Here is a 13145-nt window from a genome sequence, read left to right as displayed (position 1 = left end):
CGCTTCTCAGCGACCCGAACCTGTCTACGTCGCCCGTGTCTTGTGCACTTCCTCTCTCGCTGACGTTCCTCAGATCGAGGGCGAAGAATCTCACTTAGCGCCCCCGGCCGAACCGGCAAAGGGGGGCCTGCGCGGTCTCCCGGTGAGGAGCCCCACGCTCCGTCATCTGGCGCGCCAGGTAGGGGGCGCGCGTGTCTTTCTAAGCCCTCGTCCTCTTTCGTGTGCGCCAAGCTTCTCCCGCTCAGCCCAATGACCGAACGGGCAGTGGCGCACAGCCTCTCTCCGAACGCTAGCGGTGACGACGGGGAGCAGAACCCGCGCCGTCGGGCTCGCACCCCACCGTCCCCCTCTCGCCGAAATCTTGGGCGGGGGGAGGCGCTCGGAGAGGTCGAAGGATCCGCGACTTCGCCGCCCGCGGGCGACTGGGGAGGACGGCGAGACGGGGCGCGTCGCCGCCTCGTCTACGGCGATGGCGGCACGCCCCAGGGCGCGCTCCAGGCTGCGGGCGCGCTCCTGCGTCACCCGCCCGTCGTCCCCGATCCAGAGACTCCAGCCCGACGTTGGCTGGATGACGTGGCCGACTTGGTCATGACGGCGCAGCAGCGCCTAGGCGCCGGCGGGCGGTCCTCCGCCACCGAGGCCTCTGGCGCTGCCGCCGCCGGCTCCATGTCGTCGAGGCGGAGGGCACGGCGAGCGGCGGCCGCTACCCGCCGTTCGTCCGCCATTCCCTCGTCAACGCCTCCAACCCAAGAAGATGTGTGTGGGGGGCTGGATGCCCGCCTCGATATCGAGCGCCGGCGCGGCACTCGTCGCGCCGCCCACGCAACGGAGGGCGCTTCCTCGTCCGGAGCGCCACTTCGGTCCGGGCACGGGGGCCGGCCCCCCGTGTCCCCGGTTGGCGGTGCCGGCTGTCGAGCCTTTGTGGCGAGCCTTTGGAACGTCCGTTGGCCCCCAAGGTTCCGGCCCACCATCACCGAAAAATACGACGGAAGCGTCAACCCCGCCGAGTTTCTCCAGATCTACACGACCGGGATCGAGGCCGCCGGGGGTGACGACAGGGTCATGGCGAATTTCTTCCCCATGGCCCTGAAGGGTCAGGCGCGGGGTTGGCTAATGAACTTGCCACCCGCGTCGGTCCACTCTTGGGAGGATTTGTGCCAGCAGTTCACCACGAACTTCCAGGGCATATATCCGCGCCCAGGCGAAGAAGCGGACTTGCATGCGGTACAGCGAAGGGACGATGAGTCTCTTCGCTCGTACATTCAGCGGTTCTGTCAAGTCCGCAACACCATACCGTGCATCCCCGCACACGCGGTGATCTACGTGTTCAGGGGGGGCGTGCGGCACAACCGCATGCTCGAGAAGATCGCCTCCAAGGAGCCCCAGACCACCGCGCAGCTTTTTGAGCTCGCGGACCGTGTGGCTCGCAAGGAGGAGGCCTGGACCTGGAACTCCTCCGGTTCTGGTGTGGCAGCTCCGGCCGCCCCCGGGTCCGCCGCTCGGTCAGGGCGGCGGGACAGGAGGAGGAAGAAGGGGTCGGCCCGTTCCGACGACGAGGGTCATGTCCTCGCTGTCGAGGGCGCTTCGCGGGCCCCCCGAAAGGGGAGGCCTGCGAGCGACAAAAAGAAGGAGGCCGGCGCTCCTAGCAGGGAGCGCCCGACCGGCAAGTGGTGTACCGTGCACAACACCTCCCTCCATGACCTCGCGGACTGCCGCGCGGTCAAAAGTTTGGCTGAGCGGACGAGGAAGTGGGAGGAGGAGAAGAGGCAGGAGCGCCGTGAGGGCAAGATCCCGGCGGCTCCCGCCGGCAACCGGCGAGGTGAGGCCAAGCAGAAGGCCACCGCCGAGGACATCGACGATGGCGACGATGACCTGGGGTTCTAGGAGCCTGAGGCCACCGTCGCCACCGTCGATGGGGGAGCGTGCGCTCACGCTTCTCGCCGGAGCCTCAAGGCCATGAAGCGAGAGCTTCTGGCCGCGGCCCCTACCCATGAGGCGACGCGGCGGGCGCGGTGGTCGGAGGTTGCCCTCACCTTCGACCAGACCGACCACCCGCCGTGCGTTGCCCGGGGAGGACAGATCGCGATGGTGGTTTCCCCCACCGTTTGCAATGTGAAGTTGGGGCGTGTCCTCATAGACGGGGGTGCAGCCCTCAACATCCTTTCCCCCGCAGCCTTTGACGCCATCAAGGCCCCGGGGATGGTGCTCCGGCCGTCCCAGCCGATCATCGGTGTGACGCCGGGGCACACCTGGCCGTTGGGTCATATCGACCTCCCGGTCACCTTCGGTGGTTCCGCCAACTTCCGCACGGAGCGGGTGGACTTCGATGTGGTGGACCTCAGTCTGCCCTACAACGCGGTCCTGGGGAGGCCCGCGTTGGTGAAGTTCATGGCGGCGGTCCACTACGCCTATCTCCAGATGAAGATGCCGGGCCCCAGTGGCCCCATCACCGTCTATGGCGACCTCAAAGTCGCGCTTGCTTGTATGGAGCAGCGCGCGGACCACCTTGCCGCGGCGTCCAAGCCCGCGGGTGGCGACGAGAGGCTCAGCACCTCCGTCCCGGCCGCCCCAAGGCAGCGGATGGTCACGTGCGACGAGGTCCCGGTCAAGCAGGTTGCCCTGGGCGACGGCCCGTCCAAGACCACACGAATCGGTGGTCTTCTGGACGACAAATAGGAAGACGCGCTCGTCTCCTTCCTGCGGGCAAACGCCGACGTCTTCGCCTGGAGACCGGCGGACATGCCCGGGGTCCCCAGGGAGGTGATTGAGCACCGTCTCGCCGTGCGGCCGGGCGCAAGGCCGGTCCGACAGAAAGTGCGGCGGCAGGCCCCGGAACGTCAAGCCTTCATCCGCGAGGAGGTGGCGCGACTTCTGGAAGCCGGATTCATCCGTGAGGTCATCCATCCGGAGTGGCTGGCGAACCCGGTCGTCGTTCCCAAGGCGAACGGCAGGCTTCGGATGTGCGTCGACTACACCGACCTTAACAAGGCATGTCCTAAGGACCCTTACCCCCTGCCACGCATAGATCAGATTGTCGACTCCACCGCGGGGTGCGACCTTTTGTGTTTTCTAGATGCATACTCTGGTTATCATCAGATTCGCATGGCTAGGGAGGATGAGGAAAAAACTGCATTCATTACCCCATAGGAACTTATTGTTATACGACAATGCCTTTCGGGTTAAAGAATGCAGGTCCTACTTTTCAACGTACTACTCGAATTTCTTTGGGTAGCCAGATAGGACGCAATGTTGAGGCCTATGTTGATGACTTGGTTGTGAAGACGCGCAACCAAGAGACCTTACTCTCGGATCTAGCGGAAACTTTCGAAAGTCTCCGCTCCGCCCACATAAAGCTGAACCCCGATAAGTGCGTGTTCGGCGTGCCTGCGGGCAAGCTTCTCGGGTTCTTGGTCTCTGCCCGAGGCATCGAGGCCAACCCCGAGAAGATACGAGCTATAGAGCGGATGCGCCCCCCCAGCAAGCTTAGGGATGTGCAGTGCGTCACCGGCTGCATGGCCGCCCTAAGTCGGTTCATATCGAGGCTGGGAGAGAAGGCACTACCCCTATTTAAGCTCCTCAAACGCTCCGGGCCGTTTACCTGGACGGAGGAGGCTGAGCGGGCCTTCACTCAGTTGAAGGCGTACCTCAGTTCTCCCCCAGTCCTGGTCGCCCCGGAGCCAGATGAGCCGTTGCTACTCTACCTGGCGGCAACCCCGCAGGTGGTCAGCGCGGCGTTGGTCGTGGAGCGCGACGAGGACAACCCTCACTCCGCGCATCCCCACCCTGTGTCGACTCGACCCGGGAGAGAGCAGGGAGGAGAGGCCCCCGAGCCGAATGGCGGCCCAAGGCCCCCTACGGCCGGAGCTGGCCCTCCGCCTGCTTGTCCGACGGTGCCAGGCGCCCCCGACCCCCAGGATGGCCCCGGGGCCACTGCGGGAAGGCCGCGCCTGTCGCCCTCTGACCCCGAGGTCGTCGGCACAGAAGCCGAGTGCGCCCCGCGTGGCCTCTCGGACGAAGAGCGCCCTGGAGATGCGGCCCCTGACGAAGAGGATCGGCCCCGCCGAAAGGTGCAGCGGCCCGTCTACTTCGTTAGCGAGGCCCTCCGGGACGCCAAGACCCGATACCCTCAGGCCCAGAAGATGCTTTACGCTATTCTGATGGCTTCGAGGAAGTTGCGCCATTATTTCCAGGCGCATCGGGTCACGGAAGTTACGTCTTACCCCCTCGGCCAAATCTTGCATAACCGGGAGGGTACTGGACGGGTGGTGAGATGGGCAATCGAACTCTCTGAATTCGATTTGCGCTTTGAACCACGCCACGCGATCAAGAGCCAGGCCCTCGCCGACTTTATGGCGGAGTGGACCCCAGCTCCCGAGCCCATCTCCGCCCCCGAGGCCAGCTCGGGCCCCTCGCAGCTGCCTCACACCGCCTACTGGGTGATGCAGTTCGACGGCTCCCTGTCTCTTCAGGGCGCCGGTGTGGGGGTCACGTTGACCTCGCCGAGCGGAGACGTCCTCAGATACCTGGTCCGCCTCGACTTTCGGGCGACCAACAATATGGCGGAGTACGAGGGACTCCTTGCGGGACTCAGAGTGGCAGCTGGACTGGGGATCCGCCGCCTCCTGGTGTTAGGCGACTCCCAGTTGGTCGTTAACCAGGTCTGTAAGGAGTACCAGTGCTCTGACCCGCAGATGGACGCTTACGTGCGCCAGGTGCGGCGTATGGAGCGCCATTTCGACGGGATAGAGCTTCGGCACGTGCCTAGACGGGATAACGCGGTCGCCGACGAACTCTCAAGGCTCGCTTCCTCGCGAGCCCAGACCCCACCGGACGCCTTTGAAGAAAGGCTTGCCCAGCCGTCGGCGCGACCCGACCCCTAGGGGAGACGGGCGCGCCTGAACGGCCCCCGAGGCCCGTCGGAGTCCAGGCCTCAGGACCCGAGGGGAGCGCTCCCAGCTACCCTAGATTAATTGCTTGGATCACTGAGATCCAGGCGTACCTCGCAGATAAGACTCTACCCGAGGACCGCGAAGGGAGTGAACGCGTCCGGCGCATCTCCAAGCGCTACGTGCTGGTGGAAGGGACCCTCTATCGGCGCGCGGCTAACGGAGTCCTCCTGAAGTGCATTCCTCGGGAACAAGGCGTCGAGCTTCTCACCGATGTCCATGAAGGCGAGTGCGGAGCCCACTCCGCCTCACGCACCTTGGTTGGCAAGGCCTTTCGCCAGGGTTTCTATTGGCCGACGGCTCTCAACGATGCGGTCGACCTGGTCCGGCGGTGCAGGGCGTGCCAGTTCCACGCCAGGCAAACCCATCAGCCGGCCCAGGCCCTGCAGACCATACCTCTTTCGTGGCCGTTTGCTGTCTGGGGGCTCGATATCCTGGGTCCGTTCAGGCGGGCCCCGGGCGGGTTCGAGTATCTGTATGTCGCTGTTGACAAGTTCACTAAGTGGCCCGAGGCTTATCCGGTCATCAAGATCGATAAGCACTCCGCGCTTAAATTCATCAGGGGCATCACTGCTCGGTTTGTGGTGCCTAACCGTATCATTACGGATAACGGCACCCAATTCACTAGTGAGCTCTTCGGTGACTACTGCGAAGACATGGGCATCAAGCTCTGCTTCGCCTCCCCCGCCCACCCCAGAAGCAATGGCCAAGTGGAGCGCGCCAAAGCGGAAATCCTCAAGGGCCTCAAAACCAAGACCTTCAACATCCTCAAGAAGCACGGCGACTCGTGGATCGAGGAGCTGCCAGCGGTGCTCTGGGCGAACCGAACCACGCCAAGCCGAGCAACCGGGGAAACGCCTTTCTTCCTCGTCTACGGCGCGGAGGCGGTCCTCCCATCTGAGCTCACCCTGAGGTCCCCTCGGGTCACCATGTATTGCGAGGCTAATCAAGATCAGCTTCGCCGAGACGACCTCGACTATTTGGAAGAGCGAAGGCGGCGCGCGGCCCTCCGAGCCGCGCGCTACCAGCAGAGCCTGCGGCGCTACCATCAGCGCCACGTCCGGGCCCGATCACTCTGCGTCGACGACCTCGTCCTACGCCGCGTCCAAACGCGTGCTGGACTGAGCAAGCTCTCACCAATGTGGGAGGGTCCGTATCGAGTGATCGGCGTCCCCCGGCCGGGCTCCGTTCGGCTGGCCACGGGCGACGGCACAGAGCTGCCTAACCTGTGGAACATCGAACACCTTCGTCGCTTCTACCCCTAGTGGGGGTCGGGTGTCATGTCTCGGGCTCGGGCCAACCCCGCACCCCCCCGGGTGTGCAGGGTTGGCCGGGGGCTACCACATGCATATACTTACCTTTTTTCTCTTCCGTATTTCAATAAAAGCATTTTCGATTTCCTGAGGACTATGTCTGTGCCATCGTTTCCTTTTGAAGAATCTTGGCTTGAATTACCACGCTCGTGCTCGACCCTGCCCTCGGTGGCCCGGGCCGGCTAAAATCGCCAAACGGGGCCCAGAACCAAGCCGTGCCCCGGGGCGTGGTGAACTCCGGGGGGGAATCGGCAAAGGCCCACAATCGGGTCATCCATAACCCTCGGTCACCGCGCTCCCGGCCTGGCCAGTCTCGACACGAGGATCTCCCCAGGCACTAGCCCCGACCAGCGCCGTTTGAGGCTGGGACCTGGGCACGAGCCCTTGTTCAAGCCAAGACACAGAAGGACCGCGGCACAGACCATCCTCGTCTCATACACACAACAAACAGAACTGACGCAGAAATTTCCTCTTTACTTGATTGCAGATTAAATCAGTCTATACAAGAAGGGGGCCCGAAGGCCTCGGAAGAAGAAGGAAAAGTTATTAAGATTGGCGGGGGCCTGGGGGCTCACTCCGACGCGCCCGGGTCGTCGGCCTCGTCGTCGCTGTCGTCCGCACCGTCGTCACCGCCCTCCTAGTCGGAGTCGAGCGCGAACGCGAGCCGAGGGGCCGTACCCTCGAAGCTATGGACGATGTGGTCGGCGGCGTCCCGGACCTGCGCGCGCGCGCCGTCCTCGGTTCCGGGAGGGAACTCTTCCAGCGCTGCCCACGGGGAGAAGTCAGGGTCCCTGGCCTGGTAGCTTGCCAGTACGAGCTCCACCGCCCCCCGGGCGAGGTCCCTCGAGGATGACTTGATCGTCTCCTCGAGCTCCTCGGGGAGCCGCTCGAGGACCCCGGCCATCTCTGAGAGGCGCTGGGCGAGGCCCCCCTGGTTGGCGGCGTACTTCGCGTACCGCCCGCCCCAGAGGCCCGCCTGCCGCCCGGCGCGGTCTAGACGGGAGACGGCGTCCCGAAGCATGCCGGGCCCTACTTCGCTCGCCAAGCGGAGGGCCTCGATCTCCCCGGCGGACGAGTCCAGCGCGCCCTGCAGCTCGGCGATGGTGTGTTCGGCGGCTGCGAGGCGGGCGACTAGGTCGCCGTGGCCCGCGGCTGCCCCGCCGCTGTGTGCTCTCGCGTCCAGCTCCTTCGCCCGCGCCTCGAGCTCAGCGGCCCGCTGATCCAGTGCGGCCCTCTCGGCGCGGGCGCCTTCCAGATTGCGGCGCGCCTGCTCCTCCCGCGCTGCCTCGTGGAGGGACAGGCTGTCCGCCAGCCGCTGCGCCGTGGCCTCGGCCTCCTCGAGAGCTCGCCCCCGCTTGGTGAGCGCGTCCTCGCGGAGGCGGAGTGCGGACTCCTCTTCGGCACAGGCGGCCTCGTGCGCCGCCAGTGTTGCCTCCCGGGTGGCGACGGCGGCCTCGCGGTCCGCCGGGTCTCTCTCCTTCGCGTCCAGGGCGCGGGCGCGCTCCTCCAGCGTCGTGGCGCGAGCCTCAAGGGCCTCTTCGCGCTGCCGGGACGCAGCCTCGTTCTCCGCCGCCCGCCGTTCCCGGGCAGCGGCGGCGTCAAGGACTCCCCGGGCGGCGTCGAGCTTCTCCTCTAGCTCCGCCGCCCGGCTCCCGTATTGGAGGCGGAGGTCGTCCCGCGCCTCGTCGAGCATGGCGGTGGCGATGAGGGCAGTCTCCCGCTCCTCCTCCACCTCCCTGGCGATCTCCGCCAGGTCCCTACGACGGGCCTCGAGCTGTGAGGCGTGCCGGCGGTGTGCCTTGCGGCCCGCCTCCACCATGGCCTCCACCGAGCGCCGCCCCTCCTCGACGCGCGCCCACGCCGCGTCGAGCTCCGCCCGCTCCGCCTGCAGGGCCTCCATCTGGGCACTTAACCCGTCCAGCACCGTGCTGTTCGCGGCGGCCAAGGCCTTCAGGAGGGGCTCCGCGCTCAGTGGGGCAGCGGAAGGCAGAGGGGAGAGCCCCCTCGGTGTGGGTGCCGCGCGGCTCGGCCCGCCGATCGACGTGCCGGACTCGGGGGCGTCCCCCGAAGCTGCCTCGTCCCAAGCGTCGCCCGAGGGGTCGGGCCCGAGCGGCGCGCCCGCGGCCTCGTCGTGGGTGGCCTCGGAAGTCATCGTCGCCTCGGGCGGAGTTGGGTCGGGGGTTTGGCAGGCCGCCTGGCGTGCGCGCGCCGCCTCTGCCTCCCGGACGGACTCCCCGGCCCGGCGGAGTCTGGCCTCCTCCCGAGCGGCCTCCTCAGCCTGGCCAACCCGGACGGCCTCCTGGGCAGCCTCCTCGGCTTCCCGGAGGCGGTCCGCGGCTTCTCGCCGGTCAGCTTCCCGCCTCCGGGCCTCCGCGGTCGCCGTCTCCTCGGCCTCAGACCGGCCGGACTTGGAATGGCGGGGGGAGGGGGGCGCGACGGGATCTCGCTGAGGCAGAAGAAAAACCAGAAGACAAAAAGAAACGGGTGAGTGAAAACTCGCCTTGGGAGATGGGAGAATGAATACGGCCGCGGTGGGCGCGGGGACGAACCTGCGGGGAGGTCGGCTAAACGACCACCTCGGGGGCGAGATGAGGTTCCCCCGGCATGGCACGATCCCCCCCATCTTGCGGGGCCGTTTCTTCTTTCGCTCCCCCTCGGGCTGCGGCGTCGGCACGGCACCCTCCGGGCGCCTGCTGCTGGCACGCACCGCCCCGCCCCCTCGGGGAGGAGATGGGGGAGGGGTACCCTCCTGCTTCCTCTTCCCCCAGGCGTCGGCAGGGCGGCTGCCCCCCGGGCCCCCGTCGCGGGGCCCAGAAGCACGACCCCCTCCCGGGGTAGATTGTTCCCCCCTGCGGCTCCCGCCCGCGCCATCGTGGCCTCGGGGGGCCCGCTCCCCCGACGCCCCGACCACCTGCATGATGGCCAGGATCTTGGCGCGCTCTGGATCGCAGCAGAGGAGGAGGACCCCTTGGGGGATGAGGGATGCCTCCACGGAGCTGAGATTCAGCACCCGTTGGACCACCATCCTGAAGTCCTCAGGGTCCCAGTCCCATTTGCGCCCCTGGTGGGTCCTCATGTAGTCCTCGGGCCCGCTGTACTCCCAGGCGCCCCGGGCGCGCCGCTGGAGCGACGCGATCCGGCGACGAAGGTAGTCGCCGAACACCATGGCCCCCGTGAGCCCCTGGGATTGCAAACCCGCCAGGCGGTCAAGAACGGCGTCGTAGCCGTCTCCCAGATCTACCGCCGCCCGCCAGCTGGAGTGTAGACCCCCGTTTTTATAACAGGAATCAATCGTGTAAACAGTACCATTTCCCTGGATCAAGTAGTTTGGTACACACGGATTCATAGCTGGAATACCAAGTGCACATACACGAGTGTCTAATACGAATTATTACATTATAGGCCCGCAGGCATAGTCTTAAATCATCGGACCGAGCGGTCCGGAATACATCCAAAAGCAGAAATAGATAAGGCAGCGGAATTCAGGCAGCGGCATGCCATTGCCACAGGCAACGACCGTACTAAGACCTACTGGGCACCATCGTCCTCGTCTCCCTCCTGGTAGTAGGCATAGGGGTCCTCCGTAGCTTCATCGCCCGCCTCTGATTAATTTTATATTTGCAAGGGTGAGTACCAACCGTACTCAACAAGCCACCACAGCAACAATGCATATGAAAGGGGGAGTTCAAAGGATGGCCATAGTTCTTTTGCGCAAAGCAAGTTTTGTAATTCTTTTCACAAGCCTAAGACCTAGCATTGACTGATCAAATTTTAGTACCAGAGTTTGTATTTAAACAACGACGGTTCTGTCCACCATCCATTGTGATCCCAAGGATAGCTTCCCGCCATTGATTCGTCATGGTTTTCTGAGGACGTCCACCTTCCCGCCTCTCAGGAAGTGGTTCCAACAGCATAAAATTCATCATGCAATATCCCCTCCCACACAAGTTAAGAATTTAGAGTCTAGCCAAGTGTAATACATGTCCCGGTGCTCAATAACCGCGAGCACGGCTATTCGAATAGATTTGGTTTACTCACACTGCAGTGGATGTACACTTTACCCGCACTCCGCGACTGCCCAACACATGAGCCTCGTCCCAACACATGAGACGCGTCACGACAAAGCTTTTCGATAACCTCGCATTGGCAGTACCCGCTCCATGAACTTTTCATCCTCATGCACTCTAGGCGTACACGGTTTCTAGCAGTGAGAGGAGTTCTGGCGCACCCGGGAAGGGAAGACTCACACATGCATTAAGTTATAATTATGTTTTAGATTCTCACATGGCAGTCCTACCGATGGCGACACCACTGTAGACACCCGCCTCGCGGTCCTACCAATGGCTGCCCCACCGTAGAGCCCCTGCCTCACACATCAAGAAACCACTATGCATGGATACTGCCTCCGCTCAGCTATCTACTCCGCTAGGTCTATACCCATACGAGAAGTGCGGTTGTACGGGGGTCGTTTCATGCTTAACTTCATGGCTCGGTCCTTAATTGACCAGGGACGGCACTAGCCTTTTCCGGACACCACCCAAGTCCTCCAGCCGCCCCAGTCGAAAACAGTTGTTTTACTTTATTTTCCTTTCACAAATTATGTCGTCAATATCATGGCAATGTGGCGCTCATGTCTCCACATGCCGCATCTCAATTACCTTCCCAAAGGTAATTGCCCAAGCATATAGCATTTGATAAATATGAGTATGCATGAATCTAAAATAGCATTTCTAAGCAAGTGTCATAGTTGACTAGGGACTCGTACGTATCTATGGTTACAAGGATTTAAAGGTGAACAATAATCAAGGCATGGTATAATCACAAGTAGGATGTTCATAATTGCATGCAATTTTATTTGTAAACAAAACAATTTCGCAATTGGGATCAACATGTTCAAAGAATAGTGATGACTTGCCTTGCTCAAAGTCTTGCGGGTCTTGGCCTTCGCTTGGATCCGCAACTCCCTCGGGCTCTATAGTTACGTGCAAGAATTGATTTGAATTCGGTTAGAATTCAAATAAAAATCCAAATAAATCCAAATAAAAGTCACATGCGAAAGTCGATTCCTTTTTATTAATTTTACTATCTGCGAACTATGACAAACCCAATTTCGATTTAAACTATTTTGCGGGTATAAATGTTTTGTTGTCACAAATTTTTAATTTAATCTACCTGAGCATTATATCCATATAATAGGTTAGAGATTTCTAGCGCGAGCTAACTATCTGACAAAATCCTAGAAACATTATATGATTTAATTTAGTCTATGACTAAACGATTAAATATATTACACGGCTATAATCCCTAGTAATTAAATCCGAATTTTCTACCGTTAATTGATTACTTATAGAGATTACCCAAAATAATCTATAATAATTACCGCGAATTGATCTAAATTATTACCGCGAATTGATCTCCTATAGACATTACTAAAAATAATCTATAACAATCTATTAAGATTTATCTAATTGTTTTTAATTCGTAAATAATTAATTCTATAATCAAATCTTAGTACTTTAGGTATTTTAAATAGTAGGAGTTCATCTAACGATATTCTCATTAATCCTATAATTAATTTCTAATATGTTAAATATTCTAAATCTCTTAAATTTTTCCTTTTTCTCTTTTCTCTTTCTTTTCTTTTTCTCTTTTTCTCTCTTTTCCTTTTCTTTTCTTTCCTTTCTTTCTTTTTCTCTCTTCCTCTCTCTTTCTTTTTTTTTTCTCTCTCTTCCTCTCTTTTCCTTTTCTTTTCTTTCTCTCCTTCTTTTTCTTTTCTTCCTCTCCCTCTCGGCACTCTTTTCCTCTCCCTCTCCCGGCTCTATCTCTCTCTCTCGGCTCTCCCTCCTACCCGAGCGGCGGCGGTGGACGCGGGGGGGGGGGGGGGGAAGAAAGAGGAGAAGGAGGGCGGCTCACCGACGGCGGCAGCGGCGACGACGGCGGCGACGGCGACGGTGGCGGTGTTGGCTCAAGGCGCGGCGCGGCGGCTTCAAGGCGGCGGCGCGGCGGCTTTAAGCGATGGCGTGGCGGCGTGGAGACGGCGGCGCGGCGGCGTGGAGGAGTGGGTAGAGGAGAGGGGGTGGAGGTGGAGGGGAAGAGGGGGAATAGTGGGGCTTATATAGGGGAGGGGAAGAGATAAGGGGGAGAGGGGAGAAGGGGGACGCGACGGCGGCGCGGGGCGCGAGGTGGGGGCGCGCGGCGCGAGGCGACGCGATGGCTGCGGCGACGCGCGATGTGACAGCGGTGGCAACGGCGCGCGGCGACGGGATGGCGCGCGGCGCGGCGCGGGGTGCGGAGCAGCGATGGCGACGGCTCAGCAGCGGCGACGCGACGGCGGGCGGCACGAGGCACGAGGCAGACGGCGACCCGCGGCGATGGCGACGGCGTGGCGACATTGGCGCGGCGCGGCAGGGGCGAGGGGACGGGCGCGCGGCGCGACGACAGCGGCGACGCGACGGCAAGCGGTGCGGCAGCGGGACGGCGATGGGAACAGCTCGGCAGCGGCGGCGCGCGGCTCGGAGCGACGATGGAACGCGCGCGGCGATGGGACGGCGCGGCGCGACGGCGATGGCGACAGTGTGGCAGCGGCGGCGCGAGGCGCGAGGCAGCGGCACGGGGCTCGAGGCGACGGCACGGGGCGCGAGGCCGACGGCGACGATGGCGACGGCGGCGCGGCGGGCGAGCGGCGCGAGGCGGCGACGCGCGGGCTCGGGGCGGCTAGGGGCAAAGGTGGGAGAGAAGGGGCTGGGCTAGGGGACACGGTCGAGCACGTGGCGGCCGATGAACAGTGCCCTTTTTCCATTAAACCGATTTTAGAGTATTTCCCATATAAATTTGATTCCACAATTCCTAATTTTACATATATGCATTTTACTCAATGTTCGTGTTA

This window comes from Oryza sativa, chromosome 4 (genome assembly GCF_034140825.1).
Source record: "Oryza sativa Japonica Group chromosome 4, ASM3414082v1".
In the NCBI taxonomy this organism is placed as follows: Eukaryota; Viridiplantae; Streptophyta; class Magnoliopsida; order Poales; family Poaceae; genus Oryza; species Oryza sativa.
Note: the sequence above shows the minus strand (reverse complement) of the source record.